Here is a 14,602-nt window from a genome sequence, read left to right as displayed (position 1 = left end):
GTAAAGTTACTAGGGGAATAACGCGTAGATTTATACGTTTAAATAATAAAAAATAATTATAAACTGATCTTTGTATGTTGGTTGTGTGAAAAAACAAAAAGCGAGAGAGGTTACTCGATTAACAATTCTTCGTAATCAAAGAAACGTGTTGTGCATTTATGTAGTGAAAAAACTATACTCGTATTATATTAGTATTAGAAATTTCTTAATCTATTGATTATAAAATATAAAGATTATTTTGTTTAGTTAATTGCAAGAAGAACCAATAGAAAAAGGTAAGGAGTTTATAGTTTTTGAGGTAGTTTAAAAAAAAACTTTTAACAAACAATGCTATTATTTTAGTCGTAAGAAAATATTGAATTGTATCGTTTCGAGTGAAACTTTCTGTCTGCAAATAATTTACTTCTTATGTTGTAAATTTACACATTATATACATGCATATTTGTAACGTAGGATGAATCACGCAGCAAATGTAAATATTCCTACACCGACCGTTCGTGCTTTTCGTCGTCACTTTAGACTACATGATGATTTGCGCAGACATGGACCTGAGCGGTACGAACCACCTCCTCAAGAAATTATCGACCGACCAGGAGGTCGACATTCCCAGTATCACCAGTGGCATTGGGACTGTTTCAATGATCGATGGGTATGGTTGAGACCGCACATGTTAGACTTGACTCGCTCTAGATGTATAGTATGCCGCAGAAGTTTCATTTCCAATATTAGAAGTGTTATAGAACATGAGGAATCTGAACTTCATCAGAATAATGTAGCAGAAATCAATGTTCCAATAGATCCTGAGTTCGATCCACATTTGGATGAAGAGGCATTTTATCACGAAAAAGCCACCATAACAGTCCTGCTTGCAACTTGGTTTTCGGATGAAGGAATAGCTTATAAAAAAATTGACACGCTACTTCCATTGATAAAAAGAATTGCTCGTTATCCAGGTGTACTTCAGGATGTTAAGTTAACGAGAACAACAATGTCTACAATTGTACAGTGTATTGTTGCTCCAGTGCACAAACAACAAATTGCTCGAACGCTGTCAAGATCGAAATTTGCAACCCCTTTCGACGAATCTACGTCAGTTTTCAACGATAAATCTGGAAGCTTACTTCTTCGCTTTGCTGATGATCGGTCGTATCAAATTAAAACTACATTGTGGGACTTTATTCCCATATACAGAGATGATAACGAGCATAGTGATGCGACGGCAGAATCGCTGTATAATTTGACTATACAGTCATTATTCAGCCAACACAATGCGAGAGAAGAAAATAGACCTGCACTTCGGCGAACTGATTATGTTGCATCAAGTACAGATGGATGCAATACCATGATTGGTGTAAATAATTCAGTTCGTCAGAGATTATACGACAACTTCGAGGGTATCAATCACATAACTTGCCCGTGTCATAGTGCTCACTTATGCACGAAGCACTTTATGGAAACGTATTTTGCAGTCATTTTACATTTATTAAAAGATGTTTATAATTGGTTTGTATCTGCAAAACGATTACATCGTCTACTACATCATCAGATACAGTTCAATTTAGATACCCATAGACTTTTACGGTTCGTTGATTCTCGTTGGCTGACAGGATTGCCATCATTATACCGAATGACTGAACAAATAATCGCTATCTATGCTACTTTAGTAGAATTTGCACCAAATAATGCTGCAGCAAATGATTTACTTCAAAGGCTGAGGTCACCATCAATTCAATGTTGTATTGCTTTTATATGTTTTATTCTTGAAGTCCCCGAAGATTTTAATGGATTTTTGCAGACTGAAGAAGTCATTCTTCCGGAAATTTTTAATAAAATTTGCGCTGATTTTAAATACGTAGTATTATGTTACATGGAACATGACTACGTTGAAAATATTGACTTGATGTATATTGATTTACAAGATCCTAATCATTTTTTGCCCTACAACGACATGCGAATTGGCAATGAAGCTCGTCGTATTAGTATGTTTTAAGTTCCATATAATAATCACGTGCTATCAATAACGTTATTTCCGACTAAAACTACAATATAATATATAATAATATAATAAAACACTAATATGATTCAATTTTTTGTATTCTTTAATATCATTTACTATATTTCAGGTGCAGATTTACCTCAAGAAGAATATGCGCACGTAATGGATAGAATAAGACAATCATTGATTCACCTGGCTACTCATTGGTATAGTCTACTTTTTTTGCCTTGGGTCAGATATAAATGTACTGAATCCCTGTTACCACAGAATGCTTTGTCGGAAATTTACCACATTAATAATCCCAATGTCATCCATGCACTTATGCAACAATTTCCCCGTTGCTTTCCTGAAGGGATTGAAGAAATGATAGCAATGGAGTGGGATTTATTAGTTCATAACGAGCAAGATTTTGTTAACGCTTTACCGGAAAACGTAAGGACTGATTATTTTTGGTTCGCTGTACGAGACATTCAGGAAGAATCTGGGTTTCGCCCATAGACAGAACTAGCTGATTTTGCGCTCAGTGTACTCTGTACTCCTCACAGTAACGCACAACCAGAACGTATTTGGTCCAAAGACAAGTACATAAGAAACAAATGGAGAAATAAATTAAGTTTGGCTTCGACGCGTTCAATTTTAATGATTAAAGAAATGCTCGCGTTAAGAAATTGTAATAAAAAAGTAGAAACATTTATAACTCACGCTCACATGATCGCGAGAGTCAGGAATAGGATTCATAATATACGACAAAACGTTCTCAACAATAATAATAATGAAGGTGGGGAAGCGGTCGAAAATATAGAAGAGGACGGCTCAGATGGATTCAATAGTGATTATTCAGTTGAAGATGAACAATAATCGTATTATAAATGTAAACATACTTTTGTCAGTTTATAAAATTAATGGACCACCTGGGTATGTTTTTTATATTATTTATTTCTATTTTGAAGAATGAGTGAAATTAAATGATATATATTCTATATTTTTTAGTTTATTTGCTGGTATAGTTCCTAGAGTATCCTGGATGTCAATAGGTAGATTTTTTTGGTATATACGAAAAGTCCAAAGCTATTTTGGATTTCTAACTGGAAAATCATTTTATAAATTGTTTGTACCTTCGTTCAATGTTTATTAGATTAATTGTTTTGGATAATTACAATTAATATTTTTAATTACAATTTCGTTAGAAAAATATGTTGAATATTTTAAAAGATTATATAAAATAGTTTATTATTTCAATAAAAAGTTTTACGTATAAAATATAATAAAATTTTATAGATAAATATTCTGCATTGTTGCTGTACCCTAATTTAACCATTTTTACAAAACTTTGCTTATAAAAAGAATCAACATTGTTTGTAACTTTTCAGATTACAATTTGGATTTCAAACTGTCCATCAGTTTTTCTAATTTCATGGCCGTTTGAATATTTCCGGTCACTTTCAATTTCCCCATCATAAATGCAGTTGTTGCTGGTTTCAATTTTCCTAACAAAAAAATACAAGTTTACATTTGTTTCAATTTTGTATCTTACAAATAAATATTATTTTGATTTACCTGAAAACAGTAAAAAAAGTTTGCAGAATCCATTGTCAATGTAGCATCTGCAGGAGAGTTTGGCAGTTCACCTTTGCCAAGAGAGCCTTTGCCATTCTTCAGATCCAAATACTAATCCAATAACCCATTTTCAAATAAATAATCACTATTGAATCCATCTGAGCCGTCCTCTTCTATATTTTCGACTTCTTCCCCACCTTATTATTGTTGAGAACGTTTTGTCGTATATTATGAATCCTATTCCTGACTCTCGCGATCATGTGAGAGTCAGGTATAATATATATATAGGTTTATACTTTTTTATTACAGTTTCTTAACGCGAGCATTTCTTTAATCATTAAAATTGAACGCATTGAAGCCAAACTTAATTTATTTCTCCATTTGTTCCTTATGTACTTGTCTTTGGACCAAATACGTTCTGGTTATGCGTTACTGTGAGGAGTACAGAGTACACTGAGCGCAAAATCAGCTAGTTCTGTATATGGGCGAAACCCAGATTCTTCCTGAATGTCTTGTACGGCAAACCAAAAATAATCAGTCCTTACGTTTTCCGGTAAAGCGTTAACAAAATCTTGCTCGTTATGAACTAATAAATCACACTGCATTGCTATCATTTCTTCAATTCCTTCAGAAAAGTAACGGGGAAATTGTTACATAAGTGCATGGATGACATTATTAATTCCAGCATCATCACCCGAAAATCGTTTGAAAAAAAATTTAGTCTGGCAATTTAAGCCAAAGTTAAAATTCTATGTTATATAAATCTATCACCGACTTCTGGTGCTGTTATGGTTAAAAATTATCGTATCTTTAACATTAAACTGGAAGATAGCTCCAGTCTTGGTCACAAGTTCATTTCTCAAATTTTTGTCAATTGCAGCAAATATCATTTCAATTTTTCCACCACTTCCTCCACTTGCTTGACTTAATTTCTGATGCCGTTGCACTTCTTTTTCAACCATTCTTGGGTCTATTTTATCGACATCTAGGAAGAAATCCAGCATTATTAAAAACAATATCATTCCACAAAATTAGGAATTTATAAGATATTGCAGAATGGGATTACGTACATGGATCACAAGAATACTGAACAAAATCACTAACACCTTCATTCTTCAATAGATCTTCATTCACAAAGAAATTGCCAGTCACATCTTTACTGTCCTTGCACATAATAGCATAAACAGCATTAGCTACAATTTCTGGTTTCCGACTAATTCTCGCTGATTCTGATTCTGCCAATATTTCCATGGCTGCAGTATGAATAGCTGAAAAAAACAAAATAAATGAGTTTTAACTAAACTAATTATAAAAAAAATTAAGTTTTAAATATAATAATTATTACCAGTCTTTTAGGCCACAGAGCATTAACAGTAACTCCTTAATCGTTGAATTCCTCTGCCATACCAAGAACGCAAATAGACATACCATATTTTGCTATTGTATAGGCAATATGATTCTTGAACCAGATTGGATGCATACTCAGAGGTGGACTTAAATTGATTATGTGTGGATTTTTACTCGTCAACAGATGAGGTAGACAAAGCTTTGACCTATAAAATTACATTTGTTATAAAAGATATAAGAAACAAGACTCTTCAACCTACACTAGAAAAGTTCCTCTTGCATTGGTTTGATTCATGAGGTCATATCTCTTCATTTCAGTATTCAAAGTATCAGTCAGAAAAATTGCACTGACATTATTGACTAGAATATCAATTCCTCCAAATTCATCCACTGCATTTTTAACGGCATTGGCAACTTGAGTTTCATCTCTTACATCAACTATTCATGGTAGAGCTTTTCCACCAACCTTTTCAACTACAAAGCATTCACATAATGAGCGTGAAATAAGATATTCACTAACAATATGTTTGAAATTTTTAAGTTCGCTTACCTTCATCAGCAGATGATACTTCTCCTTTAATAGCACTTATTAATTTTGCTGATATAAACATCAAAGAGGCAGACAGGATAGTACACACAACCATAGGCGAAACAATCAGATCAATATCATTATTATAATGCAGTGTGAAAATAAATAAAGCTGGAGCAGTAGGAATGGTTCCATAGAAAAAACCAAAAGTGCTTAAATCAGATGTGTCGGTGGAATTTTCTCCAGCATTCAGTAGTACCACAGATTCTCTAATAGCCAATGGAAGGACTAGAAGTTTAACAGAAATGAGAATTTCTGGTATTACTAATGCTATACCCTTGAGCTTGTGAATTTTGCCAACCATCATGAGTTCAAGCTAAAAGAGAGCACTTGCTGAGAATGCATTTCCAAGGACTTCTAGAACTACTTCGAGCAAAGTTGGCAATTTATGACTGAATATGAGGTTTCTAATGATTTCGATAACTGTCATAACTAGTGTAGGATTTAAAGCAATCCCTTTGGCAATTGCTTTAAGCATGTCCCAATTACTTCTTTCAGTACGATTGTCTACTCCTTCACTATGCTTAGCCACTTCCAGAAAAACAAAAAAAACGAAAGGTTCAAGGCAACAAGTGATATTGGTGTTACTAAATATAAATATGCTGAATATTCAGGATATGCTGAGGCATAAAGAGTATTTACTGAAAATAACAACACAATTTATTAATTCTAAATGCTTAATTTTCACAATTTTTGATAAATATTTTGAGTTTTATGTCATCGTAATTAAAAATACTTATGTGAGCAATACTTACACCAGCTAAATATAAAAACGATGGATAGCCCGAACCTCCAGCACCTACAATAAGCACTGATTTATTTTTTAATTTTATTTGTCTTACATTTTTTCTTCAAACTTGCTAGTTCCTCTAATAACGATTTTTCAGTCGCACTATAAAAATTACGTACCTATTACTATTTGAAATGCCAAATGTGACTCAGAAAGCCGAACGAATTTTGAAAATATAAATAAACATTGGAACCGGAACGAGAAATACAATGGCTACTGCCGACTGAGAATCTTGGGCATAGTTGTATAAACGATATAGATGAGATACAACTTCATGAAAATGAAATTTTTTGTAGCCTCATCGGATTCTCATCACTGGGCTGAGGCTCGGGACTAGCCGGAAATTCTTATACATGGCGCTACCTCTTCTTTATACAGTCTCCATGAACAGCCCTATTATAACAACATGGCTGACGGCCAATCCAGCCTATACTAAACTCAGTAACTCATGGCCAAACAGAAGATGTCAGAACATCTTCGGCACGGTCACTGTTTACTTTTGTTAGTTTCGTTGTTCAATCTTACGTGTATTAGTTTTTAGATCGCCTCTCTATAATTAAAAGTTCCTAAATTTTGAAATAAAGTTTTTCAGCGATCTTTGAACTATTTTTTTATTAAATAATCTTCAGTACAAAAGTAGTATCACAGTAAAAAAGTTTGTGTATGAATCGCTATTAGGTTATGAACGGATGCATAAAATATAAAAATAAAAAACTTCAGATATTTCTATAAATAGGATTAAATTGATCTCAATGGAATATAATACAAATAGGTAAAACTATCTAAATTAAATAAAATACATGCATTTGTAAAATTATTAATGATTTGGTAATAGTTGTTTTATTGAAAAAATATTTCTGATGTTATGTTTTCAGGATTTCGAGATGGGGGGACATTATTGCCATTTTGTAGAATTACTGTACATTTCAATAGAATTAGACTAATTATTATACACCACATCTCAATGCACTGACATTATGGAGCAATATGGAGCATAAGGTAGTAATGCGATTCTCAACTGGCATTTGCATGAAAATGTAGCAGTAAAGATTAAGCTGCACTTCTTTATTAGTAAGCAGCTAGAGAGAAACCAAGTTGATTTTAAGATATTGCAATCGATCTTACATCTACTATTAAATAAATTATTTCAAATTGAACTCTGACGTTCAAGTTTGTTGAAATGTGTTTACATAAATTCTGAGGTTAGTTCAATATTTTGGAATGTACCTGTCATGCAAAATATTTTATTGAATTTACAGTGGAGTATATAAGTGAAGTCAAATACTTATTCTAAAGAAAACAATGTTTAATGGTGGTTTGTTTTTCAAATATATGATCACTGTTTCAATAAATAGAAATATTCTGATTTTAACAACTTCAACATTAAGTACTTATACGTAACTAATTAAAATAATAAAAGAGCTTCTTTAATTGGAACTTAAAAATCTGAACTCGCTGCTTGATTAAGAGTAAGCCATTTCCAGCCTATTTGACTTTCTAACTGGGACAGCGAAAAATATAGAGATTGATACTATTCAAAACAATAGTCATAAATATCCAAAGACTACAATCCATCTTATATTCTTATTGAATAGTTCAACAATATTTATTTAGATTTGGTGATTTAATTTTTCTGACACCGGTGTGTTTCTGGAGTTTATTGAACGTAAGATCATATGCAATCTAAAACTAAGGTGTATTGGAGTAAAATGCGTTCAGTGTTTAACTGTATCAACTAGAAAGCTATGTTCCTAATACTATTGTTTTATTTTTATTGACTCTCCTTCAAATTCGAATCTAATCTGCCATTGCATACTATTTCCTCAGTTATAAGTAATTGAATATAAGTTTACAAAATATTTCATAATGTAGAAATTATGCATGGTTATCACGTGAATAAAAGAGATAAACAGGTTAACTGGTAAAACTGGAATTTATTATAATGACAATTGTATAAATAAAACAGCACGGACAGCGAGAGCGTGTAGCATGGTGACTGGCTGGATGCTACAGTCCAAGTAACTAGAGAGTGGAAGAGAGAGAGCAGCAATGCTCACTCAACGAATGCGACGATCACGCCACCACACACACACAGACATACACACTCATATATGCTCGAACTCAACCTAATCTGACACTCCCCTGTGTTCGAGTATATCCACTACATTTATTCGATCCCGCATAAATTCAAATCTGGGCTTGGCCAGTGTTTTAGTAAGACAATCAGCTAATTGTTCTTCGCCATTAACATATAATACTTCAATTGCTCCACTTTCCAAAATACTTCGAATGTAGTGATATTTAATATCTATGTGCTTGGAACTACGAGCAAGAGACGGGTGATTAGCAAACGTAATTGCACTTTGGTTGTCTATATATATAAAAGCCGGATCATCCCGAGCTAATCCTATTTCAGATAAAAAACGTTAAAGCCAAACTACTTCCCTAGTTACAATATTTGCTGCTATATATTCAGCTTCCATAGTACTCTGTGCAACTACATCCTGACGTCGCGATAACCAAATAACTGGACCAGATACTATTCCTACAATACAACCACTAGTTGATTTTCTTGTATCAAGGTCACCACCAAAGTCAGCATCTGCAAATGCATGGATTGTGATGCCTTTCTCATTACCAGCAAAACGAATACCAAAGTGGACAGTTTTCTTTAAATATCTTAATACTTGTCTAGCTGCTTTCCAATGTGATACATCATAAGAGTTGTTAAATCTACTAAGATAGTTCACAATAAAAGACAAGTCTGGTCTCGTGACATTAGCTAAACATAAAAGGCTACCAATCAATTGACGATAAGGAAACTCTGGAAAGTCAGTGCTACCCGACGCATGTAGCTTGATACTGGGGTCGGCTGGTATGCTCACCGGGACTGCATTTGTCATGGAAAATTTGTCAAGTATGCGCTGTGAATAGGCACTCTGATGTAATATAATTGTTTTGTTCATCCTATCACGCACAATTTGCATCCCAATGAACATCTCAGTCGAACCTACGGTTATGTCGAATTCAGACTTAAGAGCATTTATCACAGTGTCGATTTGTTCACGACTTTTGCCGAATAACATTCCGTCATCCACAAACAAAGCCAAATACAATGATCTTTCTTTACACACATACACAGACCATTCAGATGCACACTGTACAAAACTAAACTTATCAAGGAACTCAGTGAACCTCTTGTTCCAACATCTGGAGGCCTGTTTAAGACCATACAACGCTTTGTTCAGCTTACATACTTTATTCGGCGAGTCTTCAACATTTACACCTTCCGGAATCTTCATCTGGATTTCTTCATCCAGTCCACTGTACAAGAACGCCGTCTTAATATCAAAGTCCTGCATTTCAAGGTCCTCTTGGGCTGCGACTGCAAACAAGACCCTCAGCGCCTCATAGCCAACGACCGGAGCATATGTTTCATTGTAGTCCACTCCATACTCCTGCAAGAAACCTCTAGCACATAAACGCGTCTTATACCTGCTAACGTTACCAGCTGCATCGTATTTGAGCTGGAACGTCCATTTTGAGTGAATAATGTTAGCACCCTCCTTCCTCTCAACAATCGTCCAGGTACCATTCTTCTCGTGAGCATCAAGCTCCTCTTGAATCGCCAGAGACCAGCTGGCAGATTCATTACTCTCCAGAGCTTCTTTGAATGACGATGGTTCCTGGACTCCTTGTGATTCCAGAGGACATGAGGCATTATAGACTTCATAATCCCGAAGGTGTCCTGGGAGTTTAATCTTCTTTCTTGATCTTAACTGCATTCGGCTAGGCGACTCAGAGTTGTTTCTCTTCTTGGACTTGGTCTTACTATTCAAAGGTGGAAAGTTTTCTTTGTTCATGTTCCTGCCTCGGACTGGTGCTGTTGCAGTGACCTGTTGCTCGATCAACCCATCACCCAGATCAGAAGGCTGCTCAGACTGCAAAATGGATTGGTCCAAGGCTGGTTTCTCCCCCAAACCCGACACATCCGGTGGTTTCAGTACAGATACCTGAGGTCTCTGAGGAACACTGTTAGCCTTACCAATGTTAATGACAATACTCCGATTGTCATCCTGGAAGTCAGTCTTCACAAAATCAACGTCCCGGACAATCCGAATCCTGTTAGCAGATGGATCGTAGACCCGGTAGTTGTATACTTCATCAAAGTAGCCAACCAGGAACACCACTGAAGATTTGGCATCCCACTTCTGTCGTGTCAGCTTTGGCAGGTGCATATAGCCCATAGTACCAAACGGCAGCATATGCCTAACTGATGGCCTGGTGCCATGCCACAACTCAAACGAAGTCTTCTTACCAGTACTGTTGGATATAGTCCGGTTCATAGCGTAGACAGCTGTGTTCACAGCCTCCGCCCAAAGAGACTGTGATAAAGCTGCATCATGAAGCATACTCCGTGCGGATTCAATTATTGTCCGGTTGTCTCGTTCAATGAAGCCGTTCTGTTCTGGACAATGTGGAGCCGACGTACACATCTGGATCCCATGCCCTCTCAGGAAATCAACCAAGGTCGAGTTGCAGAACTCCAGGCCATTGTCACATCGAACTCTCTTGATGTTGATACCATACTGCTTCTCCATGAGTATGCAGTGGTTTTTCAAATTTGTGGCAGCATCAGATTTATGCTTCAGAAAATACACGTGACGGAAACCCGTAGCACGATCTTTGACCAGCATAAAATACTGAGCTCCACCCAGTGATGTACTCATCTTGCCACACAAGTCTACATGAATGCATTCACCCTTGCCAAATATTACCACATCAACACCAGCAGGACGACTCGGCAACCGATGAGACTTGCCATACATGCATCCCCTGCATACAAAGTCGTCTCCAGCAACATCCTCCAGTCCGCCAACAGCTTTGGCATCAATCATCTTCTTCAATCTTCCAACGTTGACATGTCCCAAGCTTCTATGAAGATCCTGTAGAGAGCTGCTGTTCACCTCTACACCTGGTGGAATAACCCTAAAATCCATGGAGCAGATATTATTGAGCTGCTTCCTGCCTTGTGCCACGACAGAGCCATTTTCTGTATTGACAATGTAAACAACATCTCCCCTGAGCACAACTTCGTAACCTTTCCGTGTTGCAGGATTAGTGGAGTACAAATTTCGACTAAATGATGGAATATATAACACATCATTGAGTTTACCCGCAAGCCACTCTTCACCGACCTTGCGCTGGATTTGGATGGTTCCAGTTCCGATTGCCTGATGAACAGAATTGTCCCCCAGCGTTACATTCACAGCTGGTGACAACCCACGGTAATCCTTGAACCAATCCCGGCGAAACGACATGTGACAGGAGGCACCACTGTCCGTCAGCCATTCATCACATGGGGTCCTCGACTGCGAACGATCATCCCTGGCCGAAGTTGAGTTGGCTTGAGGTTGTAGATTCACAGTGGCGACAAGTGACGCCACGAATCCAGGTGTGACTCCCTCTTGCGGCACACCACTGCTCCTATTAGGTTGTGTGCGCTGGCCTCCATTTTGTTGAAAGTTACCGGAAGCCACTCCCCTTGAAGCTTGATCATGCTTCTTCTTTTTACATTCGCGTGCAAAATGGCCGTCAATCCCACAGTAATGGCAGGCTCCTTTGTTCTTCTTCTTGGGTCCGGACGCCATTTTGTTGTTCTGGAAATTTCTCGAAGAACCTGCTTGGTTTGCAGCTGAGAAAGCACCAAGTGTTGTATTTTGATTGTCCAAACGCTTTTCCTCTTTGATCAGGCGTTCAATCAGATGTATTGTCGTTTGACGAGCAGGGTCCACAGAGTCACAGGAAGTTACCAAACTTCCATATTTTTCCGGCAAACCACCAAGAATTTTCGCCATGACACAGTTGTCGGACATTTGCTCTCCCGCGTCCTTCAAGCGCCGTGCGATATTTTGTAGACGTGTGGTATACACCACGACAGACTCATTTCCCTCCAATGAGCATTGGTAGAATTTTTGTAGTAGAGTCAGCTTGCCTGTTTCAGAGCGTTCTTCATGAATGGCCTGCATGTTTTTCCACATTTCAGCAGCAGTGTCACATCCAAGAAAATTTTCAGCTTCGCTGTCAACCATATTCGATGACATTAAAAGCATCACCGTTGAGTCTTTCTTGTCCCACTCTGCTTTAGCTTCTGGCGTCGCCGTTTCTCCGGGAGGTGTAGCAGTGTCATCGATCATGCTCAGCAATCCAATGCCTTTCAGAGCTCGATGCAGGTCCGCTTTCCAGATTTGAAAATTCGATCCATCAAATTTTCTAATGCTCCTCACGAGAAACTGGCGTTGGTCAGTCATCTTCGACGGTTACGTAACACACAAGCACAGCCGGCACGGAGATTCAAAAAAGAATCAAAATGGCCGACAAACCGTTCAGCACAAAAGCGTCTATTGTTCTCGCGTGATTTCTATTGCGTCATACACCCGCACTCCGAATTCACGTGAGACAAAGCGAAAAAACCATACTGGGCCCAGAACCTGTAGAGATTATGCATGGTTATCACGTGAATAAAAGAGATAAACAGGTTAACTGGTAAAACTGGAATTTATTATAATGACAATTGTATAAATAAAACAGCACGGACAGCGAGAGCGTGTAGCATGGTGACTGGCTGGATGCTACAGTCCAAGTAACTAGAGAGTGGAAGAGAGAGCAGCAATGCTCACTCAACGAATGCGACGATCACGCCACCACACACACACAGACATACACACTCATATGTGCTCGAACTCAACCTAATCTGACACATAAACTATAGCTATCAAAATAATGTTATGTAGCTGTCAAAATATAAGTTATGATACCAACAATAATCTATTCAGACAAATGTAGTTTTTTTAAACATAACGTATAAAATCAGTAGAAGAAAAAATTAAATTTTGCATATAAATAACGAAGGACCATCTAAACTCCTCATATTTTACCTGTACGTAATTAAATTATTCTACGTAATGTAAATAGAATATGTTAAACGTTGAGGTTAATCAAGAACTCTTCACGCTTAATTTAATAAAAGTTATGTGAAGAATAGTTTATCAAGCAATGGAAATTATGTACAAATATTCATCATTTATTTTTTTATCAAATGTTTACCAATAGTTACAGAGTATCAATAGTTACCAGATACAGAAATGATCTAAAATAAATAATAGAAATATTATTGAGTCCGATATTTTCAAAAAAAGTTTGGAATTCGAGAAAAAATGGACGGTGAATATTTGTACATAATACCTAGTGTTTAGAATTCGACAAAAAATGAACGGTGAAATTTGTACATAATATCTAGTATCTAGTAAATTATTCTTCATGTATTTTTTATTAAATTGAGCTTGAACACTTCTCAATTACTCCTATTTTTTTCAAGTTTAATTTATGCAGTATAGAATAATTTAATTGTGTCGGGTTCAAATCTGGAGAGTCTAGATAGTCAGTCAAAAATCAGTGCAGTGGTTTGCAAGAGATATTTACTTGTTTACCAAATTTTAATTTACAAAAAGTATAGTAGCGAAAATGAATTATATAATAAAATATTGTATATTTTTAAATGGATTATATTTTTCAATCGAGGAATGGTATTTTATTCTGTATCAAGTTTCCTTTAAAAAGTTATTTTTTTTCTAAAATAATCTTTTTGATCTGTAACGTCACTTAGCTTCCTTAGTAAAGATAAAAATGATATCTAGGGAAGTAAGAAGTACACATTTTTTTTATGACTAGGAGAACAACTTTATTCATTAACATGAATTTTGTTTACCTTTCCAATCTTTTATTTTTACAGGTGACTCATAATTAGAGAAACGCAGATAGCAAATGTTACAGAAAAGCTGATAGCCTGAGTTATAAATTGTTTCAACATCAACTGAGATAAATACTGAGAAAAATAATCATATTATGGAGTTTAGAAACAATTTTGCATTCCGGTACGAGTAATTTTTTCCAAGTCTCTCGAACTAAATTAAAGAAAGTATTAGAAAGAAATGAATAATGAAATTGTCATATAATGCATTTTGGCTGCAAAAATTTCAGTATTGGTTGTCAATAACTGTTCATTATCAAGATATTACTTACAGTAATTTTTCTTGTACTTGCAATCATGTCATATAATTTACGTGAAAAGGTAAAATTTATTGGGTATTGTACTAATCAAATCGTCGCAGCAAATAATTTACCAAGCATTAGACAAGTACTTTTTTTTTTTTTTTTTTTTATTTAACGTCGCTCTATTTATGCTTCATCAGTGCTAATCAGCGACGGAGGCTTGAGAACAAAGCACATGAAACTTTTTTCAGTGGTGCTTGTATCAATCAGC

General features: G+C 36.0%; 1 protein-coding gene and 1 pseudogene across 4 annotated transcripts in view; both read right to left on the bottom strand.

Moving 5' to 3' along the window:
• The window catches only part of LOC131669695 (lysosome membrane protein 2-like), a 193,838-nt gene that overhangs the window by 155,803 nt on the left and 23,433 nt on the right, over nt 1-14,602 (bottom strand). The window lies entirely within an intron of this gene.
• Nucleotides 3,368-5,460, bottom strand: LOC131669748 (hydroxysteroid dehydrogenase-like protein 2; annotated as a pseudogene).

This window comes from Phymastichus coffea, unplaced genomic scaffold (genome assembly GCF_024137745.1).
Source record: "Phymastichus coffea isolate CEN01 unplaced genomic scaffold, Cenicafe_Pcof_1.1 PCOF00008, whole genome shotgun sequence".
NCBI classification, from domain to species: Eukaryota; Metazoa; Arthropoda; class Insecta; order Hymenoptera; family Eulophidae; genus Phymastichus; species Phymastichus coffea.
Note: the sequence above shows the minus strand (reverse complement) of the source record. Positions and strands in the feature narration are given on the sequence as shown.